Raw genomic sequence first — 18,950 nt, 5'->3', positions numbered from 1 at the left:
ATAGTGATGCAGGGAGAGAGAGAGAGGCAGGGGGAGAGAGAGGCAGAGGGAGGGAGCAAGGGGGGGGGGGGGGGGGGGGCGAGAGAGGGAGGGAGCAAGGGGTTGGTGAGGGGGGAGAGAGAGGGATGGAGAGAGGATGTGAAGTTTCTTGATGCAGTCTGAGCAAGGTCTGAATACTTATCAGCTCGTTGGGTATAGGCGTGTGTGTGGGTGGGGGGCACTGGGGGGATGTGCGTGCGTGTGATCGTGCGCGCACGCGTGTGTGTGTTCATGCGTGCGTGCGTGTGTGTTTTGTGCGCATGTGTGTGTGTTCATCCATGTGTTGTGGAGTGTGTGCTAGGCTTTTTCCCTTGGTGGAATAGTGCATCCATAACCCCCACTCCCTCCACCCCCTCCTTCCCTCCCCACTTTACAGGAGACCCATACATCTAGACAGCCTTGCAGCAGAGTCTCTCTCACACACACAGACACACACACACACACACACACACACACAGACACACACACACACACACACACACACACACACACACACACACACACACACACACACACACACACTGTTGATGACAAATTTCCACACGTGGACAATAAATGTAACTAACTAATTAACTAAGATGGAGTCTGAAGAGTTGAGTTCTCAGACTACAGCGGAAGATTGGGAGTGAGTCTGCAGTTCTGATTGCAATGGGAAGTTCATTCCATATAGTTTTGGACCCAGAAGGGAGAAGAGAAGTCACTGTTTTGTACTCTGTGCGGGCAGCAATCGGGAGCCAATGGATGGAGAAGGCGGGAGACTCAAACTTCTTCATATCAAAAGGACCCCCAAATTGACACATATTAGCCCACGAAATTTAAATTTAATTTAATTTTCGTTATTTTTCAATGAAATGAAAGATAACAGATGTACAAGCTTGCAGCACGACACAAAGCCATGCGCTGGGAGCTTGTACATCTTCTATTCTTGAATAGCCAACGTATAAATAGATAAAGTGGTTAAAAGGATTGTGACCCCCTGGAACCCCCAACAATGACCCCTAGGGGGACCAATGTCCTACAGCATTAGAGGGATGAGAACCCCTTGTGTAGCCCCTCTGCCAGCATCCACAGTACAGTACTGTATGTCAGTGCCATCTCGACTGCCATCGTTCACTGTTATACTTCAATAATTCACTGCAGCAGCGTCCTGGAGCTCTGTGGCAGTCTGCCTCAGAGCCCAGCAAGGACAAACACTCCCTCAAATGCAGACATACATGAACATGCACACACACGCACGCACGCATGATGTCTATACTTCATCAAGATTTTATTTTTTCATGAATGCTATTTCATATGCCATTTTTTACCATAAGCCTAAAGCAGAACGTGATCCATTATGGGCTTGTGGTAGATCAGCTCCGGTGCATGACAGTGACACCAGTAACTGTAAATCAGGCACAACTCTATGTCTGATCCCAAAACGTAACCCCATGGGAATCTTTTCCTAATTGTAAACGTATGTCAAAAACTCAATGTATCTTTTCAACCAGAACATTTTCTTGTCTAGTGTCTATTTTGCAAATTCTGCTATTTGTGGGGACATTTGGTCCTCACAACAAGTAAACACTCATGCATGCACTGTGTGCACACACGCACAAGGGTTTGTGTGCCATTCTTTATTGCTCAGTGGTGCTTCAGCAGTCTTTCATATTTTATGCTATCTGGGACGCATGCGCAATTGCGCTTGGAAGGGCACACACACGCACACAGATGTGGCTCTCTTTAAATGGTAATTTATGGTTTTCATTCATTTCTCCAATATCTCTTGCTCTTGTTCTGCTTACTAGGCTAAATATTAATTATCGATATAGAGCTAAATAATTTAGAAAGAAACACGTTTCAGCACAAATGGAGTTTGCTACTACTAGAATGTACAGTATGTAGATACAGGTGTTAGGGACAGATTGCTGTCAGTGGCCCTGAGCAAGGCACTGGGTTCCTTCCTGGTGCCTAAACATTTGGGCACAAATAGAAGATCAAGCTCACAATGCACCGTGTGTTGACAATGACTGCTATTTTCTGCTAAAGAGATTTGATGGAGTGGCCGGGGGAAACAATTATTTCTATTAATGACTTGCTATATCCTTGATGAAAAAACAAACTAAATAAAACAATAAAAAAGAATGTTGCAAAATGGTACATTCTGGAAGCTGACTACTTTGTGAAATGTGTTCCATTTTAAAGGATCATCAAGGTCTTGTTGAGATTTAATTTGTATTTTATTTTTATAGCCTATATAAATTATTAAGGTAGGCCTATATTGACCTACTCATGATAGTTATTGACACACACACACACACACACGCACACGCACACACGCGACACACACGCACACGCACGCACACACACACACACACACACACACACACACACACACACACACACACACACACACACACACACACACACACACACACAAACATCCAACCAAAGTCACAAGGAGCCCACAGTAATGGAGGAATATTCACTGTGAAACGCTGCCCTCTCATGGTACATTTCAGCACTGCCCACTTTGACAGGCTGGAATGGCTTAGGGTCGACAGAGTACAGCATCTTGAAATGGGTCTGGTCCACAAGATTCGATACACCACCAAGATACGAACTGTCATTAAGACATGTGAATCCCTTGACTCCTTCAAAACCGCTCTCAAAGGGCACCTACGGACGGCTGCAATTCGAAACTGGCCCCCGTAAAAAAAAAATTGGTTATCAGTGGTGAAAATGTATTCAAGTACATAAGTAAAATGTTTAGGTATTTATTTTTTACTTTATTGCAGTACTTCCCATTTTCAATAATTTTACTTCTACTCCACTATGTCTCAAAGGCAAATATTATAGGTTTTACTACACTGTAATAATTATAGTAACTTAAATTACTAGTAAATGACTTAAATTTAGAGTATTATTACAAACCACTGTTGGTAAGGCGTTCCACATTTTGATGGCATAGGAGCGAAATTAATGTAGTCCCTTGTTTGTTCTGAATCTGGGTTGCACATGGTTTGTTGAAGTCTTGTGGACCAGACTCATTGCAAGATGCTGTACGGAAGTCTGCAAGTTGTTTAGGCACTGCAAATCTCTGGCCTGAGGGTATGGATTGGAAACATCTGTAGGATTGTGTGTGGGTATTGTCACCTAACAGTATAATTTCCCTGCATGACTTTCCTCTGTTCTCTTGTGTCACTCAGGGATCTCTTGCAGGTCTGGAGCGTTTCCTCCTGCAAAGCTTGGATCCCAGATAAGTAAGCCTCCTCAGTCTGCACTTATACTCTTCTGTGACAGGCCCCTGTAACAAACGAATAAACGCACGCACGCTGCACACACACACACACACACACACACACACACACACACACACACACACACACACACACAGAGACTCATCAAGTTAACTCGGCTTGACGGCTTCCAGAGCAGATTGGTCTGCTGACTGTGAGTATAATCCATGTGTCCACACACAGTGACACACCTCCCAGACTCCTCTCCCTTCTGGCTCCAAAACTGTGGAACGAACATTGCAGACAGTTAGAATGGCAGACTCGCTCCCGGTCTTCTGCTGTAATAAGACTCGCCTTTTCAGACTCCACCGTATAGCCGTCGCACTTGCCCTACAGTCTTGATGATCTTGCAGCCTTATGCACAATTTACAATTTAATTTAGACATGATATAGACAGATGCCATAGGTTCATTTGTTGACCTGGCATCCTATAGTTTCAATACAGTACAATATTTATGTATTTATTTATTTTATGCTTAGGCCTATACTAAACTTTAGACTGATGATAGGTTCTTGGTTTTAGCTGTATATGATCCTAGAATAGATCACTATTTCTATGCATTTGATGTATTACCTCGTGTTTACCTTGCTTAATGTAAATCGCTCTTATCTGGATTAAGAGCGTCTGCTAAATGCCTAAATTGTATATAACTATATAGGTTCGGGGCGCTACAGGGCCCTCACATCTATAGTGGCCTCGCTCTCCCCTCTCTCCTCCCCTTCTCTCTCAATCCTTTCTTCTCCCCTCTCTCTCACTCTCTCCCCCGCCTATCCCCTCTCTCTCTCCCTCCCTCTCTTTCTACCTCTCTCCCCCTCCCCTCTCTACCTCTCTCTCTCTCTCTCTCTCTCTCTCTCCCCCTCGCCTCCCTTCTGCCCTCTCTACCGATCCCTCCCTCTCCCTAGCCCCCTGTCTCTACCTCTCTCTCCTCCCTCTCTCTCTACCCCTTCCCCTCTCTCCAAGGGACCAAAGTCTCTTCAGGCATGGCCCCTTAAATACAAGAACCGCCCCACCGAGCGGTCTGTGAAAAAAAGAATGGCAAGGGTGTTTTGAAGCGAGCATTCCGGTTACCATTGTAAATTGTTCCATGAAGTCATTAACTCCTTTGGAAGTGAATCGAGTGGCCTGTGGAGCATGACTTAACGTAGTGGACTACTAACTAAACAAGGGATGCTCAAAGCTAACTGGAACAGTGGGCTTGATTTGGGGCAAATTGAACTTCCCAGACTGGAAGTGGCCCTGGGCCTGAGTTTCCAAAAAACAATGAGAATGGAATTCAATTGTGTTTCTGTTAAAATCCCATCAATCATAAATCATTTGAGAAATTATAAAGATAACTGCTCCACTGCATCCTGCAATGGGTGCTTACTAGGCCAGGGCATGTCCACAAGGTTATCTGTATTTAGACTATTTGGCTTTTAGTGTATCATATCATATATTTTATTTTCTATTAAATGGAATTCCCCCCAACAGGATTAAGGTCTACTCTATACATGATATAGTTCAAGTGAAATAAATGTTTAATTCCCTGATAATATCGTGGTTATGATTTGTTGCTCATACCCCACATCTGATCTGATGGGTTTTGCTTTCAAGTTTCATCAGAGCTTTAAAAAAAATTCCTGCTGAAAATGATAGTCAATTTGTACCTTCTTCTTCTTGCCACTAGAGGGCAGCCTTCCTCATTCCCAGTCTTTATTTTTTTTTGCATGGAGGTTCTAATTATCTTCCAAAAGTAAAGATTATAAAGCAGTGATGGATTAGAACAATTCAGGATGACATTTAGGTGAAAACGTTTGGTCTCTTATCCAACAGCACAATATATGTTCCATAATTATGCTTGCTTCTCTAATCATAAACCAAGTTAAAGACATAGCCGGGCCTACATTTTATTTTGTCTGAAAATGCCATTGCTTCTTCTGCAGTAGCCTAATATTCCGCGGTGTAAGTATTTAAGTACAAAATAATTGATCATTTTTTCTTTACTTTATGTTGAGTATTTCGGTATTTCCAACTTCTACTCCACTACATATCGGATCACATTCTGCTATTTGAAAATACCAGATCTACAAGCTCAAAACAATGCACTGTGTGCTTTTTGATCTGATATTTTCACTTGAAATGGGACATTCTGCATAATGACTACTATTGGTACCACTCATTTTCAACATTTTACTATGTCATTAATATACCTTAGAGCTGTTGTGTTAAGGGAAATAATTAAAAAGAATCATCAAGATGTACTTCACCATGTTAATGATTTCTGTGGTGCAACCAGGTGAACACCTACAGTATGTGTTCACCTGTCAGTGCAGGCACAGCTTAGCGGACAGAAGAACCTGACACCCGACGTCATTCCGGCTTTTTAGACAGCTGGTGGATGGAAAAGAAGCTCCACCCCCGCGGCTGACTGACGCGGAGGAGAGCGTTTCCAGGAATCTGTCCGTCGCGTCAGTCAGCCGCGGAGGTGGAGCTTCTTTTCCATCCGTCTAAAAAGCCGAAATGACGCCGCGTCAGCTTCTTCTGTCCGCGGCTGTGCGCTAAGGTGTGCCCCGGCCCTGTGTATGTGTTAATGAGCACGAGTATGACTATTAGTACCAGTAGGGGCGCTGTTGTGGTTGTGCCAGAAAGAGAGATAGTGCTGTACTGTTGCCTGCTAATGAGAGAGAGAGAGAGAAAGAGAGAGAGAGGGGAGTTGCACCACTCAGTTCACACAGGTGTGATTTTTTCAGACGGAGGACTTTTAAAAAATTATTTCTGCAGTAAATTCTGAACACCAGAGCTTTTATTTGAGAGTAGCCTATTTCTAGCCTACTTTGAAAGTCTGGTGACGTGAGGTTAACATTAGGCCTACATTGTCGTATTGACACTTTTACTCAAGTAAAAAAGGAAAAGAAATGTGAATACTTCTAGCACCACTGCTAGTATTTAGGTGACTGACATGACAAGTCAACAGAATTTCCCATGATGGTGAAGTTGTGCGGAGGCAGTGAGTGACACCCCGTAGCCCCACCCCTACACTGGAACAGACAGCTGGCCTGTTCAAGGGTTGCCATGTCCGCTTATTATAAGCGACTTTGGGCTTGTTTTTCATGTAAAGTTGCTTGTTGGCTTGCTTTGGGCTAGTTGGGTGAAATCAGCCCCTAGCGCCTTCTGTCAGAAATATGGGGAGGGTACTACATATATTGTTTTATCTTTATTGTCTTGTTCCAATTTTGCTTTTGTAAACGTACGTTTTCTCATGCCAATAATAAAGCTCCTTTAGATTGAATTGGGGAATGGATGGGGAGGGAAGCCTCGCCCCGTTCAAAAGTCTATTGCTTAATTGGGATTGATTGAAGTATTTATTAACAGTTTGCAGAATGGGTACATTTCACATGAAAGCACAACTCAATACAAAGACTGTTACTGTGGACGACACACTGATAAAGCATTACACTTGTTTACAACAGGGTCCACCCTTTTCAATACATCAGAACATTTAGAGACGTACAAATAATATACACTTCTATATAAAAAGAAAAAGTCTCGAATTGCACCCATCTGTAGGTGCCCTTTCCACATTTTGGTGGCATGGGAGCACTTTGGGAGCACACACTCGACTTACTAATAAAAACAGGTGGGTCGGCGACAAAGCAGCAGACTGCAGACACGTAGAGAAGGTTCAAGAGCTTTTTTATTTAATGTCCAAAATATGCAACGTTTCAGTCCTTCGACCTTCCTCAGGCACCTGAGGAAGTTTAGCATAGGAGCTGAAGTTAGTCCCTTGTTTGTGCCGAATCTGGGTTGCACATGGTTGTTAAACTCCCTCTGGTGTTGTGGGTGTGAAGTATTTAGACGGGTACATGGGTATCTTGGTGGACCGGTGTAGTAAATCTAATGGACCAGACCCATTGCAAGATGCTGTTGACTGTCGTCAACCCTAAGCCATTCCAACAGTCAAAGTGAGGTGGGTTCGGGGAGTGAGGCCAAGTAAAGGCCTATTCATAGTCTGAATTTTCGGTGGTGAGATGACCACCGCTCCGGTTGTGAGGTGACCACCGGAGCTGTAATAACGTGGAGCGGTGGTGAGTAAAAACAGAGAGAAGGGCTGGGGAGAGCGGTGGTTTGCTCTTCACCGCGGCTCAGTGACGTCATGTTGTAGTTCGGTGGTCACCTCACCACTGAAAATCCAGACTATGAATAACGTTTAATGGCGCTGCGGTGTATGCATAGTCAAAGAAATCTTCCTAATGTTGTTTAAACTAGTGGTTCTTAAAAATGTTCATGGCAAATGTGTACCACCATCTGAAAATGTTTTGTGCCAGCCTGCCAGCCTGCCAGGGACCCGGCAGCCGTAGGCCTAGTCGCTGCTACTTTTGGTCTTATTTTCATAGACCCGGTTGCTTATTTCTCTCAAAGTGTGGCAACACTGGCTCTGTTTCTCTTGGGGCCCGCCTCCTCGTGGCATGCATACCTACAGGACACGGATTGACTTTTTACAGTTCTATCATGTAAAAAAAGACAGAAGAGAGATAACACAACTAATAACTATAACTACTTCCGAATGGAAACCTTTTCCACAAAAGAGGATATTTCCGCGTGAAGAAGAAAAATTACGTTATTATGGATGTTAATTTTGTTAAATAGAAATATGGCTCCCCCTACATAAAAAACAAACAAATCTGTACGAAGCGGAGGACGAGAAAATGTTGAAGAAAAAAGTCCCGTAGGCTATTATTTGAACTGAGAACGGAGCACGGAATGCATCCACAAGAGACGTACTACACACACTAGAACTCAAGGTAAGAACGTATACCATCAAATAAGCTACTTGACTTCTTAGACATTTAGAGGTGAGGTTTTCAGGGGTTGGAGAGATGAGTTATACGTACCCGATTTACACTGACTCGTTGCTCAGCGCACAGAAAAAATAGCAGACGAGCTCACAGCTGTGGGCTTGTAAATCGGCTATTTTTCGGCGTATGGTTACAAATGGCATTCAGAAAATTACTTTCAATTCAAGTGTGTGTGTGTGTGTGTGTGTGTGTGTGTGTGTGTGTGTACTTTAGTTTAGATGGAGACTGCCATACTCTTCTTCTTGATGCGGGATTCCACTTGATATTTTGTTTACATTTGCACGTTTGCTACAATGTACCCGGCCGAGTTACAATGACCTTTTGTTTGAAGTTAGTTTGTCAGGATACACTACAATAACTGTCTGGTGGTGAATAGTTTGCATGTCTGACTGGGACTGTGATTTGTGCGCTCCATGTAGGTTCAACACACTACAGCAATGGTGGGCAGAGTCAGAGAGCATTGTCTTCTTACAAAATCATCTAGTGGAAGAATGAGACATGTTTAATTATGGCCGAAAATGACAGTAGCATTCCTCTCCCTTGCCCCTAAGTGGTACTCTGTTATGGACGTATTTATATATACGTTATTATACTTATTTATACATTTAACCCCTCCCTCCTCGACGGCACGATGCATAGCCTACTGTAGGGTTACCACTTTACAGCGCACCACCGACCCCCATCGTCGCAGATAAGGATAATAAGCTAGCTGGCACTGCAGTGCAGTGTCGATTCTGTCGACCACGACTGCATGCTGTTGCGTGGAAGAGGAGGTCTAAAAACAAACGAAAACTAACTTTTAATAGCATTGTCTACTCTCCTTGGCAGATGAGCGAACAGCCGGCTCCACCGAAAACTGCTACAACAACAACAACAACTTCTAGTAGTAGTGCTGGGGCCATTTTATTCCATTTTAGCAGATATAACATAACTGTGAACCAATGCAGCCCGTCTCCATATAAACCAGTGGTTTTCTTTCAACCTTTTTCATATCAATCAAGGCCATTATTTACTTGACATCTGGAATTTAGCCTCTCGGAGCCAAAACTTCTACATTCTCTATAGTTGAGTACTTCTTGTAAATTAAGTAATGCAGATGTTTAGCTTAACTCTTGTGAGTGGTTTCATTTTACACTCTCAAGAGTTAAAGATCTATAACAGTCCATTTGGTTACCAACTCTCCATTTATCTGGGGACCACCTGGATCCCCCTCAAGAACCACTGGTGGACCCCACTCCCCGGACCACTGGTTGAAAACCACTACCATGCACCAACCACCATGACACAGTTTGTGTTGTTGTTGCATGCTTCATTTTGAATTGAGCTCCATTTGATGCTGGTTGACCCAATGACTTATAGCTATGATTCATCATGCTTATACAGTAGTTTACTTCATAGTATGGGAGAGACTGAGAGGCACAAACTCAGGGGTCCCCAAATGATTTTGAATGGGGGGTCGCCTCCTGAGATGATTAGCTTAATTAACTAGACAGTGGCCTTGTGGTTAGAGTGTTCGCCCTGAAACTGGGAGGTCGGGGGTTCGATCCCCGGCCGGGTCATGTAAAAGTGGGACCCTCACCCAATGCCTCCCTGCTTGGCTCTCAGCATCAATGGGTTGGATTGGCGGTCAAATCAACTAATGATTCCTGAGCGTGGCGCACGCTGCGGCTCACCGCTCCAAGAGATGGGTCAAATGCGGAAAACAAATTTCACTGCGGTAACGTGTGTGACTAAACGTACGACTTTGACTTTGCAACATTGTTTTCTCACTCAACAGTAGCCATACCATACAGTACCATACAGTGACTTATAAATGTATGCAGGGTATCTGCACATTTATAAAGAGACAATTGAAGTGACTTTTAAGACCTTACTTGTCAAGTATTACGTAAGTAAGAGGCAAACATTGTGAAAGTAGCCAGTCTACAACCTCACAACGCCTCGCCGTGCTTGTCGGGGTGTGGGGTTGCAGACTGAAGAGTTTGGGAATAATTTAATAGATATTATGCTCAATAGTCAATACGATAGTAATGATTATTAATAAATGCGTTCAACACACATGTGTTGTTGATTCTGTTGCCTACTTCTCTTGTTCTCTTGTTCTCTTGTTCTGTGAAGAAGAGATTGTTTATAATTTTTTTGGTTGGTGTTGTACAGCTGTAGCACTCAGGCATCTGTCTTGGAAAGCTTTTGGCCTCAGTCAGAACCTGGCTGCCTGCCACTCTTCATTTATAGGAGGCTCTCAATTACAGGGGTGATACAGGGGCGCAGGCATCATCAGGGCCCCTGATGCTGTGGGCCGGGGGCCCCACACACTGAGGCCACCTATGTACAGTATGTGAAGTGGCAACAGATTTAACGTTATGAACTTATGATTCGTAGCATCATCTGGTGACAAAGGAATGCTGATAATTATTGTTCTCAACACAGTCTGTTGTCAACACAGCCCCCTGGAATAATAATAATAATAATAAAAATACTTCCATCTGGAACCTTTGGAAACTTCAGAAAATATGATATAATGTGCCATATTGCTCATCTCCTGTCGGTCAATCGTATGGCACATACATACAAGGATCACTTCAAATTTGAGATGCTGCATCTCAACAGGCTTATTCTCTAGCCCAGTGCTTCTCAAAGTGTGTTCCAAATGGACCCTTACAGGTCTGTAACTCTGAGAGTGCATAAATGGAACCAAATGGACTCTTACAGGTCTGTAACTCTGAGAGTGCATAAATGGAACCAAATGGACTCTTACAGGTCTGTAACTCTGAGAGTGCATAAATGGAACCAAATGGACCCTTACAGGTCTGTAACTCTGAGGCCTCTTTTCGGGTTAGTTCAGTTAAGTTCTTTTCGGTTCTTAGTCCATGAGCCAGAGTTCCAAAATTGGAACGTTAATTATGAATCGAGTGTGCAAAACCATACCTATATTAGATTTAGATTGTTATCACCATGAAACTTCCCCAGTTACTTACTTACACAAAGACAATGAGGTATTTATTACAAATATTAAAATGTTAAATATGCAAATTAATCATTATATAGGAAAATATGCAAAATATATATATATGAAAAAGCTACTACTGTGGAAGGGTTATCATATATTAATTTACTTATATTGATCCTATAAACAATTTAATATAGGTATGGTTTTGCACACTCAAAATGGCTCATGAACTAAAAACTCGTTCTGAACTGAACCGGTTCCCGACCGGTGGAAAAGGGGTCCATCACAAATGTTTGGTATAGGCTGATCTAGAGCCACATATGTATTATGTACACCTAGAAATGTAGCATGGATGGATTTAGCATTGATACCCACGTTGCTGTTTTAACATCTACCTACAGTGTTGTTATTGGCTAGCTTAAGGCTCATACATAGTCTGGATTTTCGGTGGTTAGGTGACCACCGAACTACAACATGACGTCACGAGCTGTGGTGAAGAGCAAACCACCGCCACCGCTCCAGCCCTTCTCTCTGTTTTTACTCACCACCACTCAACGTTATTTCAGCTCCGGTGGTCACCTCACCACCGGAGCGGTGGTCACCTCACCACTGAAAATCCAGACTATGAATAGGCCTTTATGGTCCATAGGTAATAATAAATACTGCAATGAAATAAATAAATAATACAATGAAATAAATACACATATTTTATTAATTAGATTTATTTTCATTGTTTTGGTATTCATTATTACATTTTTGGACCTATGGACTTCATACTAGCTAGAAAAACACTGAGATGGAGAGCTAACTATTTGTAATCACTTAAACCCTATACTATAGCTATAGGCCTATACTTCATTGCCCGGGGGCCCACCATGGGTCCTACTTTGATTCCCCCCTTTCCCTCTACAACAGATCTCTTCTGCGAAAATGGCCGATCTAACAAGTCACAACGTGAGTTTGTAGATCAGCTATTTTCGCCAATTTTTTGTCTATTGGGACATGCCCAGAATAGGTACACTAGCGTTCATGTGGTTAAAACACAATCATTATGGTGAGAGAGAGTGAGAGTGAAAGAGGAAGTATTACTTTCCTGCCCAGCTGTTTCCGAACCGTTTCTCAAGCATCTCCCTCTCTCTCTCTCTCTCTCTCTCTCTCTCTCTCTCTCTCTCTCTCTCTCTTTCTCTCTCTCTCTCTCTCTCTCTCTCTCTCTCAATGTGCATGTGCGGTTTTGCTGCTTTGTCAGCTTGGACATATAATTCCTATCATTCCAGCTTTTCCTGTTTCAGTGGCTTAGAAAGAGTGATGGTTAGCCTACTACCATTCTAGCCAGCTAACAAACCGGCAAGTTGCTTTAGAGTACAGTTACTCAGACAATTACGACTTCTGTGTCAGTTAAAATAACTTCAGTCTTTTGTGTTGTCACTCAGGCGTCAGTCGGGGTCATTGACCTGCGTCATTTAGCTTGCCAATCAGTCATTTAGTTTGTCTTCAACTCCTGTAACCATCTCCACACATCAAAGACATAAACAAGAACATAAGTTGGATGGTGCTTGGGTGGTGAAGTGCTAGCCCACTATTGACCTTATGCACACTGCTGCCACCTTGCCAGCAAGGTGCTAACTAGTTGCAACTTCCCATTGACAGCCCATTCATCCGAACAGAAAAGTCCTCTCTGATTGTATTAAACAATGGGAAGCCTGTCCTCTCGGTGGGGGGTCCTCATTGGCAGGTGAGTCGGTAGGGTACAACAGCAGTGACAACAGTTGACATTAAATTGGGGAGAAAAAGGGGTAGAAAAAAGAACATATTGGGCTTGATCGCTAAATTTCGGGTCGATTCCAGGTGTCTTTACCACTCTCTGTAAAGGACTTGGTCCTCTATAGTTTTTGTCTCTTTTTTTCCTCTCTTTCCGACAAAAATAGCAGTTCTGGCTGAACTGTGCAGTCTGTTTTCGTGAAATTTGGAGATATGGTAGAGGGCCATGCCAAACAGTGAGGATGCGAAGCCCACAACCATTGGCCAAAGGGTGGCGCTATAGCACTCAATTGAAAATGCAAACTTTGACCACACATAGCTCATGAACCGTTTGACCGTCGGCAATGAATCTTCGATACACATATTCGTCTCCTCATGCCGAACAAGTTTCGTACTCTTACTTTTGACCTCTGACCTCTAGATCACCCACCATTTTGAATTATATGAAAATCAATCTCCACCCAGGATTAAGATAATTTATTTATTTATTTATTCAAATAAATGTTTGAGTACTTCTGCGTTGGTACTCAAAGTATATTTGCTTATTGCCTTCTTAAATGATTTTGCTGTTAACAAATAACAATACAACAACTGATTGTGTCCGGATAGCTCTAGCTCAGTAGGTAGGGTTAACGCTTCCATGTTTCTATGGCTTTTATTGTGCATATTATTCTTATTGCTTATCTCTTTTTTCTAGTTTTCCTTGTCTTTCTTAAGGACCCCCGTAACTCTGAGAATATATAAATATAACCATATGGACCCATAATGGGTCTGTTTGTACACTCTAGAGTTATATTCTAGACCTGTAAGAACCCTGTGAGGGTACCCGGACCCCACCTTGAGAACCACTGCTTAACGACACAATTTCTATCTCCACACAACAAGGTCACACTGGGACCTGGATAAAGATATATTGTACACAAAAAGCACTGACTGAGAGTACACATTTGAAATTGCATTTGTTCAAGGCGATTGTATTGTATTGTATTGTGCCACTAGGTACACAACAGCAATAGGTTTGTAGCCACAGTGTAGGTGTACATTACGTTGTGCGTGTGTGTGTGTGTGTGTGTGTGTGTGTGTGTGTGTGCACACTGACTATGCACGTCACGAATACGTCGTTCCCTAACAGACTTTGTACTTCCTGAAAGAGTTGCTTATTAAAGTAGGTTCTGATAAGCCAGAATGCTACTGAACGACACACACACACACACACACACACACACACACACACACACACACACACACACACACACACACACACACACACACACACACACAGTCACAGTCACACACACCCTTGTGGGACCATGTAACTACGAAATCGCTGAAAACATCTGATAGCTGCGCAGCGGTCCATGAAATAGCCGTCGCCATTAAGATAATTGCCACAACACACAGCCAATGGGCTCAGATGAGCGCCTTAGATAGAGATGTTTTGGCCAGGGTTGCCAACATACTGCTGTTCCTCCTTCCTCCTCTCTGAAGCCAGCCAGGCAGAGCTGCTTCCAATAATACAACCATGCTCTTCAAAACATTGCCATACTGGGACTTTATAACATCATAAAAAAGTAAAGTTAGCAGCAGATACTTATGCAACAGTCATGGAGCGTGTGTGCGTGTGTGCGTGTGCGCACCAAAAATGGCAACCATTAAAGAACATTATCTGACATCTGTAATTCCAGACAAAGCGATGACACGCCCAGCAAACGGTTAGATATGCTACAACACAGTGCTTTTAGTCAAAGGGAAAACGTATGTTATATTGCTAAATGATATTGCACTTCATGTGACGCTCTGACTGTAGGTGTGCTACCCGTTCAAAACGTATACAAAATAACGGTAGTGGGTCGCACACACCAAGACTTCAGTTCAAAATATTTATTGCATTTTTGAACAGGGACACAGTGTGACACTCTGATGCGTTTGTCCCAGTTCAAAAATAAAAATAAATATATATTTTGAACTGAAGTCTTGGTGTGTGCGACCCACTACCGTTATTTTTAAATGATATTGCACACACTAAAACGCACGGACGCAGTCCTGTCTTCCTTCTAAGAGTTCAAAATGATAGGCACATATAAACTATAGTTAAGTGAGATTCAAGTCCAACAATCAATTTGACTCCTCGTGGCTAGTCAGAACAGAGAGGACATCATACACAGTATCTGTCCTCTGTTCAGTGTTGTCTTGTTGTTGTCTAGAGACAGTGCATGAGAGTTGACATTTCTCTGCTCGTCATGCAGACATTGTTCTGAACATATAGCTCAATAGATTGTTAGGTTCCAACACGCAGTGTGGTGTTGCTACCCTGGGACATATTCTGAGTCGATGTCTAGGGGGGGGACAGTCGATGTTGCAATCGGTAAACTGTGACTGCGAACAGAGCAGAGCGGTCCTGTGTAAACTACTGTGATATCCTTCAGAAGCTACAAAGGAAAAGAGATGCTGCTTTATCACTTCCAATCCTTCTCTGCTGCCCTCTCGCTCCCTCCCTCTCTTTCTGCATCCTTCTGAATGTCCAACGCTCTGGGAAGCTTGGAGGCTGTGAACAACAGGCCTCTACTGGGAAGCTTCATGTTAGTGGCTGTAAACAACAGGCCTCTACTGCGTGAAGCTACAAGCTCACAAGGTGGCTTATAGAGCTTATAGATCTGCTATTTTCATTAGTTTGGGTCCCGGGCAAACGTCTAATTTCTTTTTTGGGTCTTGAGCTAAAAAGTTTGGGAACCACTGAGCTAGAGAGATGACAATGTGAAAATGGAATGTGTGTACATTACATTAGTGCCTTACAGCACGTTTAATCTTAAACAATGATGCCAGCCACTGGCTCCATGGCAGCCAGCCAGTAAAAGTCCATTGTATGGAAACGGTGTTTGGAAAATAGTAATTAGAGAGATGGAACAGTACAAAAGCCAAAGAAAACGGTGACACAGACACAGGATACACACATGGGATGGGAACCAAAAATATGTTTTGTTTAAACACAGCTAGCGATTCAGAAATAACTTACTGACTACTGAGCTTAACCGCTTGCTGACCGCTCTGCTGCTGATTCCGTAACTTATACCCCCATAACCCAGATTGTCTCGCTGTGTGGACGGACGCTGACCGTCTGTCGGGTGAAAACCCCATATGTCCAAAACTTTTCAGGACTCAAATTCAAAAGTATCAAAACTCAAGTTACAGATCGAGCTTTTGATACTTTTGTGTGACACTGTAGTATGATCCAGTAGGACATTAATTAATTTTACCCCAAAAAATAAAAAAATACTAATAAACACAAAAACCACAAAAAAGGTCAAAATATATGAGATAAGAAGCTTCTGCCCGTCAGCAATGATTTGAAAGAACACTTCAACGACGACTACGGTTATACCTCCCAGTTTCCATCACATTTAACCACTTAAACCCTTTGTTGACCCCTGGGTGTCCCCCAGGGGTCTATACGTGGTCCCCTAGTCCCCCCCCCCCCCCCCCCCCCGTCCAAATCTCTTCTTTAGAATAGTTAAGCGATCTAGAAGCTCACAATGTGTCACAAAGCTGAATGTTCGCACCAGAACACGGATTATGGCGTTAATCTTTCAACTGTAGTTATTGTAGCTGATACAGGGAGGGACATCCCGGTTGTCAAGCCAGGCTTAAGGATGTAAATGGATGTGAAGCAGGCCAATGCATGTGCACTCACCACCACACCCCTCCCCTTAAAGTTAAGAAGCTAAAACTACACACAAACTGTAACGGAACACATGGTAGCGGAGGTGGGGGGTGCGGCAGGCTGAGCATGACTCAACACTCATACATGCAAGGCTGGTTAGCCTCTGCATACCACTGCCATACCACAGTGTGCACGCGCACACGCACGCACACACGCACACACACACACACACACACACACACACACGCGCGCACACACACACACACACACACACACACACACACACACACACACACACACACACACACACACAGATTTAGAGGGAGACGAGACAGAGCAATATTAGGTGAGTCTAGGTGTGTGCGTATTCACGTGTATGTGTTTGCGTGCAACACAGAGGAGGGTGAGAGACTACAACAAGACGGTTTGTTCTTCTTAACTCCCACTAAGCATTCACATTTCTATCTCCCTCTGTCTGTTTCCACCTCTACACATCCTCTCTCTCTCTCTCTCTCTCTCTCTCTCTCTCTCTCTCTCTCTCACTCTGATTGATTGAATAGTTTATTAGACAAAATGTAAAAACAGAGTACAGTCAAACAATCAGTCCAAAAGTGATGGCGCCAAACAAAAAAAGTCATTGCAGTCTTGTATCCATTAAGGCCCTATGCAATAAATTCATCAACAATAGTCAACAAAATTCAATATCACCACAGGTAAAAAAGCAAAAAAGATAAATCAAATCACATCACATCTCTGTGTCGGCCTCAGGTCTTCATGGGTTAATTTGTAGCTCAACAGGACTGCAGCTTGCGATTAGTTTCATTATTGATTATAATCTGTCGATTATACAGTTAACCCCTTGGGAATGTTCCGGGGGAACATTCACCACAACTAGCAGATCTATCACAACGTGTCGCAACACATTGTGAGCTTGTAGATCAGCTATCTTTGGCGAAGAGATTTGGTGTAGATGGGGAAAAAAGCACAGTTGCTGTAACTCGGGTCCCTTTTTGCTTAGAATAGAGCCGGTGTTTTCAACTGATTGTGAACGAGGGACCACCACCCTGACTTAGAATCAACCTGGGGACCCCTGTTGTGTTGCGTGGGGATATGGTAAAACTTGCTATATGTATCCCATGTGTATACATCCCACTGTTTCTCAACCAATGCTCCATTGACTACTAATTTCCTAATAATAATGACTCGACCAAACAATCCGGTGCACTTCTCCCTCTTGAGATTCTAACTCCCTTTTTCTGTTGAATTTCTTGACCTCCAACTTGGACACTCATCATAGGTCACACCAGGCCATTCAGTCAACACAAAAATCAACAAATCCTACAAGAATGGTCAGGGACCACATGCAATTCCACGGACCACCTGTTGAAAACCCCTGGAATAGAGGGTATGAGTGGTTAATCTATGCAGTAAATGCAGACCATAAAAAGAGTACAATTGAGGTAATAAAGACTTTATTACCTTATTATGGTCAGATTTACACAAGTCTTGGATGTGACCTATTTTGATGGCAAAACGGTGAAAGGTGAGGAGTATGCATCTCTGAAAGTACAGCATGATCTTCACATTATGTGAAACCAAAAAGACTTGCCTACCCACCACTGAAAAACAATATTACAGTACGTGTTTTAATGGGTAATGTTTTGACACTACGGGTACTCTGTAGTACTTAATGAACCATTATGATTATGAATCTCATCCCATAACGTTTTGAACCACTCTTTTGAGAACATTTTTCTTCTATAACATGTTCTTTCAAATCAAGTTTAAATATTTGTTGTTGTTGCTTTTTTAAACTACGGGGTGGCTTGAGACGCAAAATGGGACCGGTAGTCTTTCTCACGTATACTTTCTCTCCTATATGTTACAGGAATACCAGTGCTGTTTTATCAACACAAACTTCTAGTCGGAGAGCATGTCAGTTTAACCACTCTAGTGAAACACTATAGTTGCAACGAGACAATGACTTGTTTCTCTGTGTGATTATTGTCAATAAAGAAGTGGAAAAAGGTCAATTGAATCACTGCACGGCTCTCTTTGTCATTGAAGGGGTGAAAGTAAACAATCAGGAATTGTAGGGAGAGACTAATTCCAAGTTTCCCTCACAATTTTCACCACATTCCAAACCCCACGTCGTGCCACAAGTAAGGCTTCATGTCACGATCGTGACATTTTACTTGCTGATTAAGTGTCATACAAATAATTAACAATTTAATTGTGGTTTTGGCTTTGAACATCGGATAATGACATTTATGCTTGGGAGTTGGCCTTTTAGGCTTTGTAAACACAGGACAGCTATGTCAACTATTAAAACCAGTAAAGCATATTTTTAAAAATAAAGGGAAAAAAATCTACAAGCTGGTGCTTTGCTCAATGTTCCACAATTTAAAAAAATGAGTTTGATGTTTGTCAA

At 42.8% G+C, this 18,950-nt stretch overlaps 1 protein-coding gene across 1 annotated transcript in view; it reads left to right on the top strand.

The window, feature by feature from the left end:
• Positions 1-7,819: 7,819 nt before the first annotated feature.
• Positions 7,820-18,950, top strand: part of LOC308314449 (A-kinase anchor protein 13) — a gene marked incomplete at its 3' end in the record, with an annotated part of 64,978 nt that continues 53,847 nt past the window's right edge. Inside the window, exon 1 of the mRNA XM_080762080.1 lies at positions 7,820-8,099. The remainder of the gene's footprint in view (positions 8,100-18,950) is intronic.

Source organism: Protomyctophum bolini (genome assembly GCF_963924005.1).
Source record: "Protomyctophum bolini genome assembly, chromosome: 4".
Lineage (NCBI taxonomy): Eukaryota > Metazoa > Chordata > Actinopteri > Myctophiformes > Myctophidae > Protomyctophum > Protomyctophum bolini.
Note: the sequence above shows the minus strand (reverse complement) of the source record. Positions and strands in the feature narration are given on the sequence as shown.